This window comes from Cervus canadensis, chromosome 2 (genome assembly GCF_019320065.1).
Source record: "Cervus canadensis isolate Bull #8, Minnesota chromosome 2, ASM1932006v1, whole genome shotgun sequence".
Taxonomy (NCBI): Eukaryota; Metazoa; Chordata; class Mammalia; order Artiodactyla; family Cervidae; genus Cervus; species Cervus canadensis.
This window is the reverse complement of record NC_057387.1, coordinates 49,679,296-49,695,532: the sequence shown is the minus strand read 5'-3', so window position 1 is coordinate 49,695,532 and position 16,237 is coordinate 49,679,296. Positions and strand designations below refer to the sequence as shown.

The window sequence follows — 16,237 nt, the reverse complement described above, 5'->3', positions numbered from 1 at the left end:
GTCTCTTGGGTCCTTACTAGTCAACTCTATTGGAGGTGAAGCAAGACTTACATAGCAGCTGGCACCCCACTGCTACTTAGGAACTCACTGTCTATGTGATAATATGGAAACTTGTTGAGAATGTTAATGATTTGTATTTTTATTCCAAGAGCTATGGGAGCCACTGAAGTGTTTTAATCAAAGAAGGAACATAACTGAATCTGCATTCTGAAAAAGCAATCTATGGAGTGTAGTATGGAGAATGGATTTGAGAGAGGACAGAATAGATGCAAGAAAACTAGTTAAGAGTTTACTGTAAGAGAACAGATTTGAGAGCAGACAGAGTAGATAAAAGAAAATTATGGTAACAGTCCAGAGTGGTAGTATTAGCAGATTCAAAGAGAATGGACTAATTTAAGAGATATACAGAAGGTAAATGTATTTTTCATGCAGAATCAAGTTAGTGTTTTCTTTCTTGAGCAATATTTTATTTTCCCTGAAGCTTTACTGCCTTCCTTTTAGTCTAGCAATGTTTATCTTAAGTTTCCTTATTAGTTCATTCAATATTCCAAAGATAAGGACAACTACATGAAAACACCTTGCCCGCTTACTCCCCCTCAATAGTTATCTCTTTTCTAGAGCCCGCCAACATCCTCCCAATGCAATCTAGGCCTGTACTATAGTTGTCATCCTGGAACTTCCTTTCATTAAGCTCCTGGGTTGAATCTACTATTGCTGGATTCTTTGACTTTTTCTTTATTGTTTAACTGCTTTGTTTGATTGTGCTTATCCTTGAACAACTGCCTGAGAAAGGATGTATGAAAGTTAAAATTTCTGAATAATTGAATATATTAAGATGTCTTTACTTTCACACTTAATTAATAGTTTGGCTAGGTATAGAACACAGGGTTGGAAATCATTTTCTCCCCCTGGACTTTTAAGTCCACTGTCTTCTAGCATCCAGTATTGCTGATGAAAACACTAAACTATTTCGATTTTTGTTCCTTGAAAGCATTTATGATTTTCTCTCTATCCATGATGTTCTGAGATGTTGTCTTCTTTGTAGATCTTCTTTCATTCATCCTAACTAGCACTGTGCTAAGTTGCTTTAGTCATGTCCAACTCTGTGCAACACTGGACTGTAGCCTGCCAGGCTCCTCTGTCCATGGGATTCTCCAGGCAAGAATACTGGAGTGGGCTGCCATGCCCTCCTCCTGGGGGTCTTCCTGATCTGGGGATGGAACCAGCATGTCTCTTATGTCTCCTGCATTGACAGGCGGGTTCTTCACCAGTAGTGCCATCTAGGAAGTCATAAATAAACCCTTTTGATGTGCAGACTTATGCCTCGCTTTAAGTCTAGCAAATCTTCTCAAATTATTTCTTCTGATTTGCTTTTTCTGTGTTTCTGGAACTCTTTTTAGTTGGGTATCAGGCTACAGACTGCCCTCCTGTCTCATGTTCCCTGTCTCTTATCGTTTTGCTTTCATTCAGATTATACTGACTTTATCTTCTGGCCCTCCAGCTAGGCTATGTTGGTTTTTTTTTTTTGAATCATAGTTTTTACTTCCCTGTGCTCACTCTTCTTCTCTAATTGATTTTTTTTCATGGTATCCTATTGTTTTATAGTTGCAATTTAATCTTCAATTTGTCTGAGATTACTAATCTGTTTATATTACATCTATGAATTATCCTGTTTTTCTTTTATCCACTTTCTGTTTACTTATTTGGGGCTTTCTTTCACATGTTCCAAATTTTCTTTGAATATCTCTTTATCCATGGTTGTCTGCCTATGCGGCAGTCCTATTATATCTTCACAGATGAGAAAATTAATTCACAAAGAGGTGAACTAACATGTTCAAGACTATGCAATAATAAGTAGCAAATTTCAGATCAATTTAGGTAATCAGATTAGGTAAAATTCAGATTAATTCAGGTAATCAGATTAGGTAAAATTCAGAACAATTCAGGTAATCAAACTCCAGAGGCTGATCTCTCAACCACCCTGCTTTACTGGTTATAGCAGTTGCCTTACTTCTCCCCCATATGATGCATTTAATTTACTTAGTGATGAAATTTTATCAAGTAATTACTTACTTGATGAAAGTGGAAGAGGAAAGCAAAAAAGCTGGCTTAAAACTCAACATTCAGAAAACTAAGATCATGGCATCATGGCATCAGGTCCCATAACTTCATGGCAAATAGATGGGGAAACAACGGAAAAAGTGAGAGACATTATTTTCTTGGGCTCCAAAATCACTGCAGATGGTGACTGCAGCCATGAAATCAAAAGACACTTGCTCCTTGGAAGAAAAGCTATGACCAACCTAGACAGCATATTAAAAAGCAGAGACATTACTTTGCCAACAAAATTCTGTCTAGTCAAGGCTATGGTTTTTCCAGTAGTCATGTATGGATGTGAGGGCTGGACCATAAAGAAAGCTGAGGGCCAAAGAATTGATGCTTTTGAACTGTGGTGTTGGAGAAGACTCTTGAGAGTCCCTTGGACTGCAAGGAGATCCAACCAGTCCATCCTAAAGGAAATCAGTCCTGAATATTCATTGGAAGGACTGATGCTGAAGCTGAAACTCCAATACTTTGGCCACCTGATGCAAAGAACTGACTCACTGGAAAAGACCCTGATGCTGGGAAAGATTGAAGGCAGGAGAAGGGGATGACAGGGGATGAGATGGATGGCATCACCGACTCAGACATGAGTTTCAGTAAGCTCCGGGAGTTGGTGATGACAGGGAAACCTGGCCTGCTGCAGTCCATGGGGTCGCAAAGAGACGGACACGACTGAGCAACTGAACAGAACTGAATTTACTTAGGGAAGGAATCCATGGTTTATAGGGTGGGAAGAATAGGAGGCAATGCCTTGCAGGTTGTTTTGCAGTAAGGGAAAAGGAGTCACTTTGTCCCTTATCCAACAAAATCTAATAGATGAACTTATAAACATCACCACACGATGGTGCACAATGACTATACACATTTGTTATCAGTGGTGGAAATTATAACTAGGATCTGCAAGTCTAATTATATAGATTCTGGGGACACCCCAAAATTTCAAGGCAAAGTTGAAAGAGTTGACAAGTCTTGCTAGGAATGAGAGCTTTATTCCAGTTTGTTTATAGAATACTAACCTATGGATATTACCTAAGTGACAGAAACTTCTATATTTCTGTTAGAAATGATACTTTAAAAACATAAGTGCTCCTCCACCCCACTCCACTCCCTAAGTTCTGAGAACTGCTGAATTTGTCTTATTAACAAACACAAGCTTACAGAGATTTATAACTGGAAAAATAAGGTTCTGAGAGAAACTTGACATAAGATGTACATTTAGGTATCAAATTAACAGATCCCATATTCTATCATTATCAAAATCTGAAATGTATGCATTTTCTTAGTTCTGCCACATAATATATTAATTTATATGTTTTTAAAGCTCCAGTTCCAAGTATTTAAAGCAAAAGAAATCATTAATGTGATATAGAAATGCATTTGAAGTGAATACATAAAATTACTTTAACAAGGTCAATAATGACCAATAAGGTAAGGTCAGGTAAGATTTTTTAAAAATCTAGAAAAAAACAAATTAAAAATAGGAGGCATCCTTGCAATATTTAGGTTCACATCCTAACTATGCGTGCACGTGTGCATCAGTCATGTTGAACTCTTTGTGACCCCATGTACCATAGCCCTCCAGCCTCTTCTGTCCATGGGATTCTCCAGGCAAGAATACTGGAGTGAGCTGCCAGGCCCTCTTCCAGGGGATCTTCCCAACCCAGGGACAGAACCCACACCTCTTCTGTCTCCTCTATTGGCAGTTGGATTCTTTAGCACTACTGCCACCTGAGAAGCCCCCCTCTTAACTATAAATTCAAATAATTTGGATGTTCATAAGCTTCTGGAGTTAATATTTTTAAAAGAACATTACTTTCATTTTGTAGTTCCTGATACATGCTAATCGCATTTATGCACTTTATAATTTTACTTTTTAAATGAGAAGACAAATCTCCTTTTAATTTTTGTCAAATATTATACTATCATTTTGTTATTTATCAAAAAAAGGGCAACACTGATGAATTGGAGTCCTTGATTTGCAATTTAATGAATATATACACTGAAAAGTATAAAGAAAAGCAGACTGCCTTTTGACTAGTATTTAAATGTACACACTTCCAAAGTGCTTGGGCACTGATATTATCCTTGCATTCTTCAAATACATTAAATTTTCATACTCAAAAGGCATACCCAATGCATATGAACTTATTAATGTCAAATTAATTTTATTCAAATGAAACAAAGTCCATACTTCTATTTGAGAATGCATTTAAAGTATCAGTTCAGTTCAGTTCAGTCGCTCAGTTGTGTCCAACTCTTTGCGATCCCATGGACTGCAGCACACCAGGCCTCCCTGTCTATCACCAACTCCGGAGATTACTCAAGCTTATGTCCATTAAGTCAGTAACGCCATCCAACCAGCTTGTGCTTCTTAAAGGATAAGAAGTTTAAATGCTAAGAATAAAAGTTAAAACAATTTTTACAACTGAAAATGTGTATTTTCACACTACCTGATCTTAAAAAAATAGCAAAAATATTTTTCCTTAAAATTTACAAAAATTTTTATCTCTTGGACTATAACTACAGCTAAAAAATGTTTTCAAAGTGTTATAGGAAGCATAATAAGAATTTTAAATTCTATTATGTTACTCTAAGGTGCATACTTTTGTCTAAATATGGTTCTACAATTTGACAAAATAAAATAATAAAATGTTGAAACTGAAAGCACATTTGGAAACAATCATTTAAGCAACTAGATTTTCTGAGCTAAATATTTTAACATTTAATAATATGGTCAGACAAGAGGTCAGAAAAACAGAAATTTGTATTGTTTTGAAAGGCTATTTTCACAACCTTAGTAGGGCAAATCTATGATTCCATCATTGTGTAAGTTTACTGAGAAAGAAAATGCAGGTAGTGTATGTATGTCATACATGAAGAGATCATTATACATCTTTATTTGGGGATATTTGATTTGTATATAAGAACTGAATTATATATCCAGGATGTATAACTCAGATATAATTCAGATATAATGTATATTTCAAATACAATCTGACTGTATAAATCAGAATGTATAATGGGATGGTTGTATATATAATATGTGCATGTGAATGGGTTATGTGTGTAATAAAACACTTGCCTGATAGGAGGCATCTTTGATCTGTTTTCTACAGGGTCATACTGAAAATCTGGGGGACTTTTGCTCTTAAAAAGTCTCATGCTAATACTAAGTATAGTAAACATCCTAATTTTCACTACAGTTGCAAGGCAACAAAAACAATTCAAGCTATTTTTAAACAAAAATAGTTACAACAAAAAACCCCTGTGTGGGGGTGGTGGAAATGTATTACATTGTTGATCAGTCAACAAGTCCAGCCGACTCCTTGTGACTCCATGAACTGTAGCACGCCAGGCTTCCTTGTCCTTTACTATCTCCCGGAATTTGTGCAAACTCATGTCCATTGAGTCCATGATGCCATCCAATCATCTCCTCCTCTGACTTACCCTACTCCTCCTGCCCTCAATCTTTCCTAACAGTCTTTTCCAGCAGTACTGGAGCTTCAGCTTCAGCATCAGTCCCTCCAATGAGTATTCAGGGTTGATTTCCTTTAGGATTGACTGGTTTGATCTCCGTGCTGTCCAAGGGACTCCCAAGAGTCTTCTCCAGTGCTCAGCATTCCTTATGGTCCAACTCTCACATCTGTACATGACTACTGGAAAAACCTTAGCTTTGACTATACCGACCTGTGCTGGCAAAGTGATGTCTCTGGCTTTTTAATATGCTGTCTAAGTTTGTCATAGCTTTTCATCCAAGGGGCAATCCTCTTTTAATTTTGTGGCTGCAGTCACTATCTGCAGTGTCTTTGGAGCCCAAGAAAATAAAATATGTGACTGTTTCCACTTTTCTTTCATCTATTTGCCATGAAGTGATTAGCCTGGAGGCCATGATCTTCGTTTTTTGAACACTGAGTTTTAAGTCAGTTTTTTTCACTCTTCTCTTTCACCATTATCAAAAGGCTCTTTAGTTCATCTTCATTTTCTGCCATTAGAGTTGTACCATCTGCATACCTGAGATTGTCAATATTTCTCCCAGCAATTTTGATTCCAGCTTGAGTCTTCCAGCCTGGCATTTTGCATGATGTACTCTTCATATAAGTTAAATAATCAGGGTGACAATACACAGCCTTGATGTACTCCTTTCCCAACTTGGAACCATCCATTCTTCCATGTCCAGTTCTAACTATTGCTTCTTGTCCTGCATACAGGTTTCTCAGGAGATAGGTAAGGTGGTTTGATATTCCCATATCTTTAAGGATTTTCCACAGTTTGTTGTGATCCACACAATCAAAGGCTTTAGTGTAGTCAATGAAGCAGATGTCTTTTTTGGAATTCCTTTGATTTTTTTTTTTTTATGATCCAGTGGATGTTGGCAATTTGATCTCTGGTTCCTTTGCCTTTTCTAAATCCAGCTTGTACATCTGGAAGGTCTCGGTTCAGGTACTGCTGAAGCCTAGCTTCAAGGATTTTGAGCATTACCTTGCTAGCATGTGAAATGAGCACAACGGTATAGTAGTCTTAAAATTCTCTAGCATTGCCTAATTTTGGGATTGGAATGAAAACTGACCTTTTCCAGTTCAGTGTCACTATTGAGTTTTCTAAATTTGCTGGCATATTGAATGCAGCACTTTAACAGCATCATCTTCTAGGATTTGAAACAGCTCACCTGGCTTTCCATCATCTCCACTATCTTTGTTTGTAATAATGCTTCCTAAGGCCCACTTGACTTTACATTCCAGGATGTCTGGCTCTAGGTGAGGGGCCACACCATCATGGTTATCTGGATCATTAAGGCCCTTTTTGTATAGTTCTCTGTATTCTTGCCACCTATTCTTAATCTCTTCTGCTTTTGTTAGGTCCTTTCCATGTCTGTCCTTAATTGTGCTCATGTTGGCATGAGATTCCCCCTTGGTATCTCCATTTTTATGAGGAGATCTCTAGTCTTTCCCATTCTATTGCTTTCCTCTATCTCTTTGCATTGTTCACTTAAGAAGGCTTTCTTATCTCTCCTTGCTATTCTCTGGAACTTTGCCTTCAATAGGATATATCTTTCCCTTTCACTTCTCTTTTCTCAGCTATTTGTAAGGCCTCCTCAGACCTTCCTGCCTTCTTGCCTCAGACCACTTTGCCTTCTTGCATTTCTTTTTCTTGGGGATGGTTCTGGTCACCACTTCCTGTACAATGTTATGAACCTCTGCTCATAATCTGGTTCTTCAGGCACTCTGTCTACCAGATTTACTCCTTTAAATCTATTTGTCACTTCCACTGTATAATCATAAGGGATTTGTTTAGGTCATAGCTGAATGGCCTAGAGGTTTTCCCTACTTTCTTGAATTTAAGTCTTAATTTTGCAATAAGCAGCTTATAAGCGGAGCTATAGTCAGCTCCCAGTATTGTTTCTGCTGACTATATAGAGCTTTTCTATCTTTGACTGCAAAGAATACAGTCTGGTTTCAGTATCGACCATTTGTTGATGTTCATGTGTAGAGTTGTCTCTTATGTTGCTGGAAGAGGGAGTTTGCTAGGACCAGTGCATTCTCTTGGCAAAACTGTTAGCCTGCTTCATTTTATACTCCAAGGCTAAACTTTGCTGTGACTCCTGATATCTCTTGACTTCCTATTTTTGCCTTCCAATCCCCTATAATGAAAAGGACAGCTTTTTTTTTGGTTGTTATCTCACAGAATCCAAAAGCAGTGGGGCAGCTAGGGATCAGGAGGGACTGAAACCAAGAAATGGAAAGCCAGGAGAACTTCAGCTCTAGCATTCTCACCTTCCCTTCCTCTGTACCTTTGCTTTAGTCTTCTCTTACACGGTCCAGCTATCTTTGATCATTTCTGTACATGGGAAAGGATCACTACCGATAGCCTTGATTTTATATACTCTCCGTGTAATCCTAATTCTTAATTGTCTTTCTTAAATGGAAGTATCTTTTTCCTTCTAGGAATTTGGACTTTGGCCTGAATAAAAGAAGGTTACGCTAGCTGCTGATAATTTTGCTGTCGGAAAAACAGCGGCCAGAACGAAGGTCTAAGGAGAATGTAGTATAAACAAGACAACCAACCTACTTGCCCCTTTCTCCTGGAATTACTAATCTACTTTCTGTCATTATGTATATGTCTATTATAGACATTCATACAAATGGAATCATACAATATCTGATCTTTTGTGACTGGCTTCTCTAATTAGGATGTTTTCAAGGTTCATCTATGTTGTAGCATATATTAGTAGTTTATTCTTCTTTATGGCTGAGTAACATTCCACTAAACGAATATGCCACATTTTACTTATCTATTAGTTGATAGATATTTGGGTTGTTTCTGTTTTTTGGCTGTTAGGAATAATGCTACTATAAACATTCACATACACATTTTTATGAGGATTTTTTAATCCATTTGGACATACACCTAAAGGAGGAATTCCTGGGTCACATGGTAATTCTATGTTTAACTTTTTGAGCAACTGACAAAATGCTTTCCAAAGCAGCTGCACAATTTCATATCCCCACTACCAAAAGTGTGAGAGTTCCAATTTCTCTACATCTTTGCCAACATTTGTCATTGTTCATCTTTTTTATTAAAGCCATCCTACTGGGTGGTAACACCCTGGTTTTGACTTGAATTTCTGTATTGATTAATGATGTTGGACATCTTTTCTTTTTTTTTTATTATTATTATTATTTTTTTTCCAGTGGGTTTGTCATACATTGATATGAATCAGCCATGGATTTACATGTATTCCCAATCCCGATCCCCCCTCCCACCTCCCTCTCCACCCGATTCCTCTGGGTCTTCCCAGTGCGCCAGGCCGGAGCACTTGTCTCATGCATCCCACCTGGGCTGGTGATCTGTTTCACCATAGATAGTATACATGCTGTTCTTTTGAAATATCCCACCCTCACCTTCTCCCACAGAGTTCAAAAGTCTGTTCTGTATTTCTGTGTCTCTTTTTCTGTTTTGCATATAGGGTTATCGTTACCATCTTTCTAAATTCCATATATATGTGTTAGTATGCTGTAATGTTCTTTATCTTTCTGGCTTACTTCACTCTGTATAAGGGCTCCAGTTTCATCCATCTCATTAGAACTGGTTCAAATGAATTCTTTTTAATGGCTGAGTAATATTCCATGGTGTATATGTACCACAGCTTCCTTATCCATTCATCTGCTGATGGGCATCTAGGTTGCTTCCATGTCCTGGCTATTATAAACAGTGCTGCGATGAACATTGGGGTGCACGTGTCTCTTTCAGATCTGGTTTCCTCAGTGTGTATGCCCAGAAGTGGGATTGCTGGGTCATATGGCAGTTCTATTTCCAGTTTTTTAAGACAATCTCCACACTGTTCTCCATAGCGGCTGTACTAGTTTGCATTCCCACCAACAGTGTAAGAGGGTTCCCTTTTCTCCACACCCTCTCCAGCATTTATTGCTTGTAGACTTTTGGATAGCAGCCATCCTGACTGGCGTGTAATGGTACCTCATTGTGGTTTTGATTTGCATTTCTCTGATAATGAGTGATGTTGAGCATCTTTTCATGTGTTTGTTAGCCATCTGTATGTCTTCTTTGGAGAAATGTCTGTTTAGTTCTTTGGCCCATTTTTTGATTGGGTCATTTATTTTTCTGGAATTGAGCTGCAGGAGTTGCTTGTATATTTTTGAGATTAATCCTTTGTCTGTTTCTTCATTTGCTATTATTTTCTCCCAATCTGAGGGCTGTCTTTTCACCTTGCTTATAGTTTCCTTTGTAGTGCAAAAGCTTTTAAGTTTCATTAGGTCCCATTTGTTTAGTTTTGCTTTTATTTCCAATATTCTGGGAGGTGGGTCATAGAGGATCTTGCTGTGATTTATGTCGGAGAGTGTTTTGCCTATGTTCTCCTCTAGGAGTTTTATAGTTTCTGGTCTTACATTTAGATCTTTAATCCATTTTGAGTTTATTTTTGTGTAGGGTGTTAGAAAGTGTTCTAGTTTCATTCTTTTACAAGTGGTTGACCAGTTTTCCCAGCACCACTTGTTAAAGAGGTTGTCTTTTTTCCATTGTATATCCTTGCCTCCTTTGTCAAAGATAAGGTGTCCATAGGTTCGTGGATTTATCTCTGGGCTTTCTATTCTGTTCCATTGATCTATATTTCTGTCTTTGTGCCAGTACCATACTGTCTTGATGACTGTGGCTTTGTAGTAGAGTCTGAAGTCAGGCAGGTTGATTCCTCCAGTTCCATTCTTCTTTCTCAAGATTACTTTGGCTATTGGAGGTTTTTTGTATTTCCATACAAATTGTGAAATTCTTTGGTCTAGTTCTGTGAAAAATACCGTTGGTAGCTTGATAGGGATTGCATTGAATCTATAGATTGCTTTGGGTAGTATAGCCATTTTGACAATATTGATTCTTCCAATCCATGAACACGGTATGTTTCTCCATCTGTTTGTGTCCTCTTTGATTTCTTTCATCAGTGTTTTATAGTTTTCTATGTATAGGTCTTTTGTTTCTTTAGGTAGATATACTCCTAAGTATTTTATTCTTTTTGTTGCAATGGTGAATGGTATTGTTTCCTTAATTTCTCTTTCTGTTTTCTCATTGTTAGTGTATAGGAATGCAAGGGATTTCTGTGTGTTAATTTTATATCCTGCAACTTTACTATATTCGTTGATTAGCTCTAGTAATTTTCTGGTAGAGTCTTTAGGGTTTTCTATGTAGAGGATCATGTCATCTGCAAACAGTGAGAGTTTCACTTCTTCTTTTCCTATCTGGATTCCTTTTACTTCTTTTTCTGCTCTGATTGCTGTGGCCAAAACTTCCAACACTATGTTGAATAGTAGTGGTGAGAGTGGGCACCCTTGTCTTGTTCCTGATTTCAGGGGAAATGCTTTCAATTTTTCACCATTGAGGGTGATGCTTGCTGTGGGTTTGTCATATATAGCTTTTATTATGTTGAGGTATGTTCCTTCTATTCCTGCTTTTTGGAGAGTTTTAATCATAAATGAGTGTTGAATTTTGTCAAAGGCTTTCTCTGCATCTATTGAGATAATCATATGGTTTTTATCTTTCAATTTGTTAATGTGGTGTATTACATTGATTGATTTGCGGATATTAAAGAATCCTTGCATTCCTGGGATAAAGCCCACTTGGTCATGGTGTATGATTTTTTTAATATGTTGTTGGATTCTGTTTGCTAGAATTTTGTTAAGGATTTTTGCATCTATGTTCATCAGTGATATTGGCCTGTAGTTTTCTTTTTTTGTGGCATCTTTGTCTGGTTTTGGAATTAGGGTGATGGTGGCCTCATAGAATGAGTTTGGAAGCTTACCTTCATCTGCAATTTTCTGGAAGAGTTTGAGTAAGATAGGTGTTAGCTCTTCTCTAAATTTTTGGTAGAATTCAGCTGTGAAGCCATCTGGTCCTGGGCTTTTGTTTGCTGGCAGATTTTTGATTACAGTTTCGATTTCCTTGCTTGTGATGGGTCTGTTAAGATCTTCTATTTCTTCCTGGTTCAGTTTTGGAAAGTTATACTTTTCTAAGAATTTGTCCATTTCATCCAAGTTGTCCATTTTATTGGCATAGAGCTGCTGGTAGTAGTCTCTTATGATCCTTTGTATTTCAGTGTTGTCTGTTGTGATCTCTCCATTTTCATTTCTAATTTTGTTAATTTGGTTCTTCTCTCTTTGTTTCTTAATGAGTCTTGCTAATGGTTTGTCAATTTTGTTTATTTTTTCAAAAAACCAGCTTTTAGCTTTGTTGATTTTTGCTATGGTCTCTTTAGTTTCTTTTGCATTTATTTCTGCCCTGATTTTTAAGATTTCTTTCCTTCTGCTAACTCTGGGGTTCTTCATTTCTTCCTTCTCTAATTGCTTTAGGTGTAGAGTTAGGTTATTTATTTGGTTTTTTTTTGTTTCTTGATGTAAGCCTGTAATGCTATGAACCTTCCCCTTAGCACTGCTTTTACAGTGTCCCATAGGTTTTGGGTTGTTGTGTTTTCATTTTCATTCATTTCTATACATATTTTGATTTCTTTTTTGATTTCTTCTATGATTTGTTGGTTATTCAGAAGCGTGTTATTTAGCCTCCATATGTTTGAAGTTTTAACAATTTTTTTCCTGTAATTGAGATCTAATCTTACTGCACTGTGGTCAGAAAAGATGACTGGAATGATTTCAATTTTTTTGAATTTTCCAAGACCAGATTTATGGCCCAGGATGTGATCTATTCTGGAGAAGGTTCCGTGTGCACTTGAGAAAAAGGTGAAGTTGATTGTTTTGGGGTGAAATGTCCTATAGATATCAATTAGGTCTAGCTGGTCCATTGTGTCATTTAAGGTTTGTGTTTCCTTGTTAATTTTCTGTTTAGTTGATCTATCCATAGTTGTGAGTGGGGTATTAAAGTCTCCCACTATTATTGTGTTACTATTAATTTCCTCTTTCATACTCGTTAGTGTTTGCCGTACATATTGCGGTGCTCCTATGTTGGGTGCATATATATTTATAATTGTTATATCTTCTTCTTGGATTGATCCTTTGATCATTATGTAGTGTCCTTCTTTGTCTCTTTTCACATCCTTTATTTGAAAGTCTATTTTATCTGATATGAGTATTGCGACTCTTGCTTTCTTTTGGTCTCCGTTTGCATGAAATATTTTTTTCCAGCCCTTCACTTTTAGTCTGTATGTGTCTCTTGTTTTGAGGTGGGTCTCTTGTAGACAGCATATATAGGGGTCTTGTTTTTGTATCCATTCAGCCAATCTTTGTCTTTTGGTTGGGGCATTCAACCCATTTACATTTAGGGTAATTATTGATAGGTGTGGTCCCGTTGCCATTTACTTTGTTGTTTTGGGTTCACGTTTATACAACCTTTCTGCATTTCCTGTCTAGAGAAGATCCTTTAGCATTTGTTGAAGAGCTGGTTTGGTGGTGCTGAATTCTCTCAGCTTTTGCTTATCTGTAAAGCTTTTGAATTCTCCTTCATATCCGAATGAGATCCTTGCTGGATACAGTAATCTAGGTTGTAGGTTATTCTCTTTCATTACTTTCAGTACATCCTGCCATTCCCTTCTGGCCTGGAGGGTTTCTATTGATAGATCAGCTGTTATCCTTATGGGAATCCCTTTGTGTGTTATTTGTTGTTTTTCCCTTGCTGCTTTTAATATTTGTTCTTTGTGTTTGATCTTTGTTAATTTGATTAATATGTGTCTTGGGGTGTTTCGCCTTGGGTTTATCCTGTTTGGGACTCTCTGGGTTTCTTGGACTTGGGTGGCTATTTCCTTCCCCATTTTAGGGAAGTTTTCAGCTATTATCTCCTCGAGTATTTTCTCATGGCCTTTCTTTTTGTCTTCTTCTTCTGGGACTCCTATGATTCGAATGTTGGGGCGTTTCACATTGTCCCAGAGGTCCCTGAGGTTGTCTTCATTTCTTTTGATCCTTTTTTCTTTTTTCCTCTCTGCTTCATTTATTTCCACCATTTTATCTTCTACCTCACTTATCCTATCTTCTGCCTCCGTTATTCTACTCTTGGTTCCCTCCAAAGTGTTTTTGATCTCATTCATTGCATTATTCATTTTTAATTGACTCTTTTTTATTTCTTCTAGGTCTTTATTAAACAGTTCTTGAATCTTTTCAATCTTTGTTTCCAGGCTATTTATCTGTAACTCCATTTTGTTTTCAAGATTTTGATCATTTTTATTATCATTATTCTAAATTCTTTTTCAGGTAGATTCCCTATCTCCTCCTCTTTTGTTTGACTTGGTGGGCATTTTTCATGTTCCTTTACCTGTTGGGTATTTCTTTGCCTTTTCATCTTGTTTAGATTGCTGTATCTGGAGTGGGCTTTCTGTATTCTGGAGGTCTGTGGTTCCTTTTTGTTGTGGAGAATTAACCCAGTGGGTGGGGTTAGACGATTGGCTTGTCAAGATTTCCTGGTTAGGGAAGCGTGCGTCAGTGTTCTGGTGCATGGAACTTGATTTCTTCTTTTTGGAGAGCAATGGAGTGCCCAGTAATGAGTTTTGAGATGGGTCTATGTGTTAGGTGTGACCTTGGGCAGCCTGTATGTTGATGTTCAGGGCTATGTTCCTGCATTGCTGGAGAATTTGCATGGTATGTCTTGCTCTAAAACTTATTGGCTCTTGGGTGGTGGTTGGTTTCAGTGTAGGTATGAAGGCTTTTGGACAGTCACTTATTACTTAAAGTTCCATGTGTCAGGAGTTTTCTGGTATTCTCAGGTTTTGGGCTTAAGTCTCCTGCCTCTGGATTTCAGTTTTATTCTTCCTGTAGTCTCAGGACTTCTCCAACTATACAGCCCTGATAAGAAAACTTCTAGGTTAATGGCTAAAAGATTCTCCCCCGTTAGGGACACCCAGAGAGGTTTACAGAGTTACATGAAGAAGAGGAGAGGGAGGAGGGAGATAGAGATGAGCAGGAGGGGAAAAAGGGGGACTCAAGAGGAGAGAGACAGATCTACGCAGCTGTCTGTTCCCAGAGTGTTCTCCGTAGCCCAGTCACCTACAAAGATTCACAGAATTGGATTGGGACGAGAAGGGGAAAGGAGGAAATAGAGGTGTTCTGAGGTAGAAAACAGAGAGTCAAGATTGGGAGAGAATAATCTTCGTTTTAAAAATAGGGCTTCTCTTTTTTTTTTTTTTTGTAAGGTTATAGTGTATTGAAAATGAAAATTAAGGAGTAGTAGAGGAGTACTAGAGGACTTTAAAAGAAATAAGAGAAAAAGAAAAATAGAAAATAGAAGAGAAAAAGGAAAGAAAAAAAAGAAAGAAAAAGAAAAAGAAGAAAAAAAAAAGAAAAAAATTTTTTTTTTCCCCCTAATTAAAAAATCGTAAAAGTCTGTGGAAATGAAAGTTAAGGAGTAATGGGGGAGTAATAGGGGATTTTAAAGGAAAATAAAAGAGAAGAAAGAAAAAAGAAAAAAAAGAAAAAAAATTAAAAAAAAAAAAAAAGAGAGAAAAAAGTAAAATTATATCTAGGAGTTTCTCTGGAGCTGTTGCGGTCAGTGTGGGTTCGGCTCAGTTTCAGATAGCTCCTCGTTCCAGCTTACGCTTCTCGATATCTACAGGCCCCTCCGGTGTAGTCAATGTTTCCTAGAGGGATTTTAATCTGTTGCACCAGTCCCTTCTGAAGCGGTTCCCTTTGTTTATTTGGCTTCTGTTTGCCGGTCTCTTCAGAGCCTCATTTCCGCCCTGACACAGGCGGGCGGAGGTGGACTCTTACTCAGGTAGCTAGTTCCGTCGCGCTGCCCGGAGGGGCTGGCGCTGGCGGGAGTGGCTGGCGCTATGGGGACGGGCTTGTGCCGCGGGGTCGGGCTGGCGCTGCCGGAGGGGCTGACGCTGCTTTCTCCGTCTGCGCTGCTCAGGCTCCCGGCTGTTCTATATGGAGTGCGGCCCGCGCTGCGCGAGATTCCAGCCCTCGGGTGTTCCACAAAAGCGCGGAAGGAAAAGCTGCGCCTGCTCTCAGTGCCTTCCCCGTCAGAGCGGTCCAGGCAGCCAGGGGCTTGGTGGGCGCACTCTCCCCAGGTGTGGCGCGCCCACTCCCTTCCACGGACCCAGTCTCAGTTTCCGCTGGCGCCAGTCGGGTGCCTGCGCCTTCTGCCCTCCGCGTCCCCAGCCCCAGTCCCCGCCCGCGCCGGTCGGGTGCCTGCGCCCTGTGTCTCGCCGTGACCTTCCCCTCCCCCCTGCCTCCGGCGGGGCTGGGCCGGTCCGCAGCCTGCGAGCTCCTCTCTGGACCCTCTCGGTCTCTTTGTTCTGCGAACGGCCGGCAGTGTGTTCGGGCCGGTTAATTTACTCTCTCTCTTTCGGTCTCCCACAGTTCAAGTTGGCAACTCACAGAAGCTCCCTCCGATTGTCCTCAGGGCACTCAGGCCCGGACCCTACCCCAAGCAATGCCGCCTAAGAGTTCCCGGGACGGATCTCCGTCCTTAGCTCTTTTGTCTCACTTTTTATCTTTTATATTTTGTCCTACCTCCTTTCGAAGACAATGGGCTGCTTTTCTGGGCGCCTGATGACCTCAGCTAGCGATCAGAAGTTGTTTCACGAAGTTTGCTCTGTGTTCAGTTATTCTTTTGATGAATTTGTAGGAGAGAAAGTGATCTCCCCGTCCTACTCCTCCGCCATCTTGGCTCCTCCCCCCTGGACATCTTTTCATGTTGT

General features: G+C 38.9%; 1 protein-coding gene across 1 annotated transcript in view; it reads right to left on the bottom strand.

Moving 5' to 3' along the window:
- The window catches only part of HFM1 (helicase for meiosis 1), a 121,779-nt gene that overhangs the window by 22,578 nt on the left and 82,964 nt on the right, over positions 1–16,237 (bottom strand). The gene's annotated exons all lie outside the window — the stretch shown is intronic.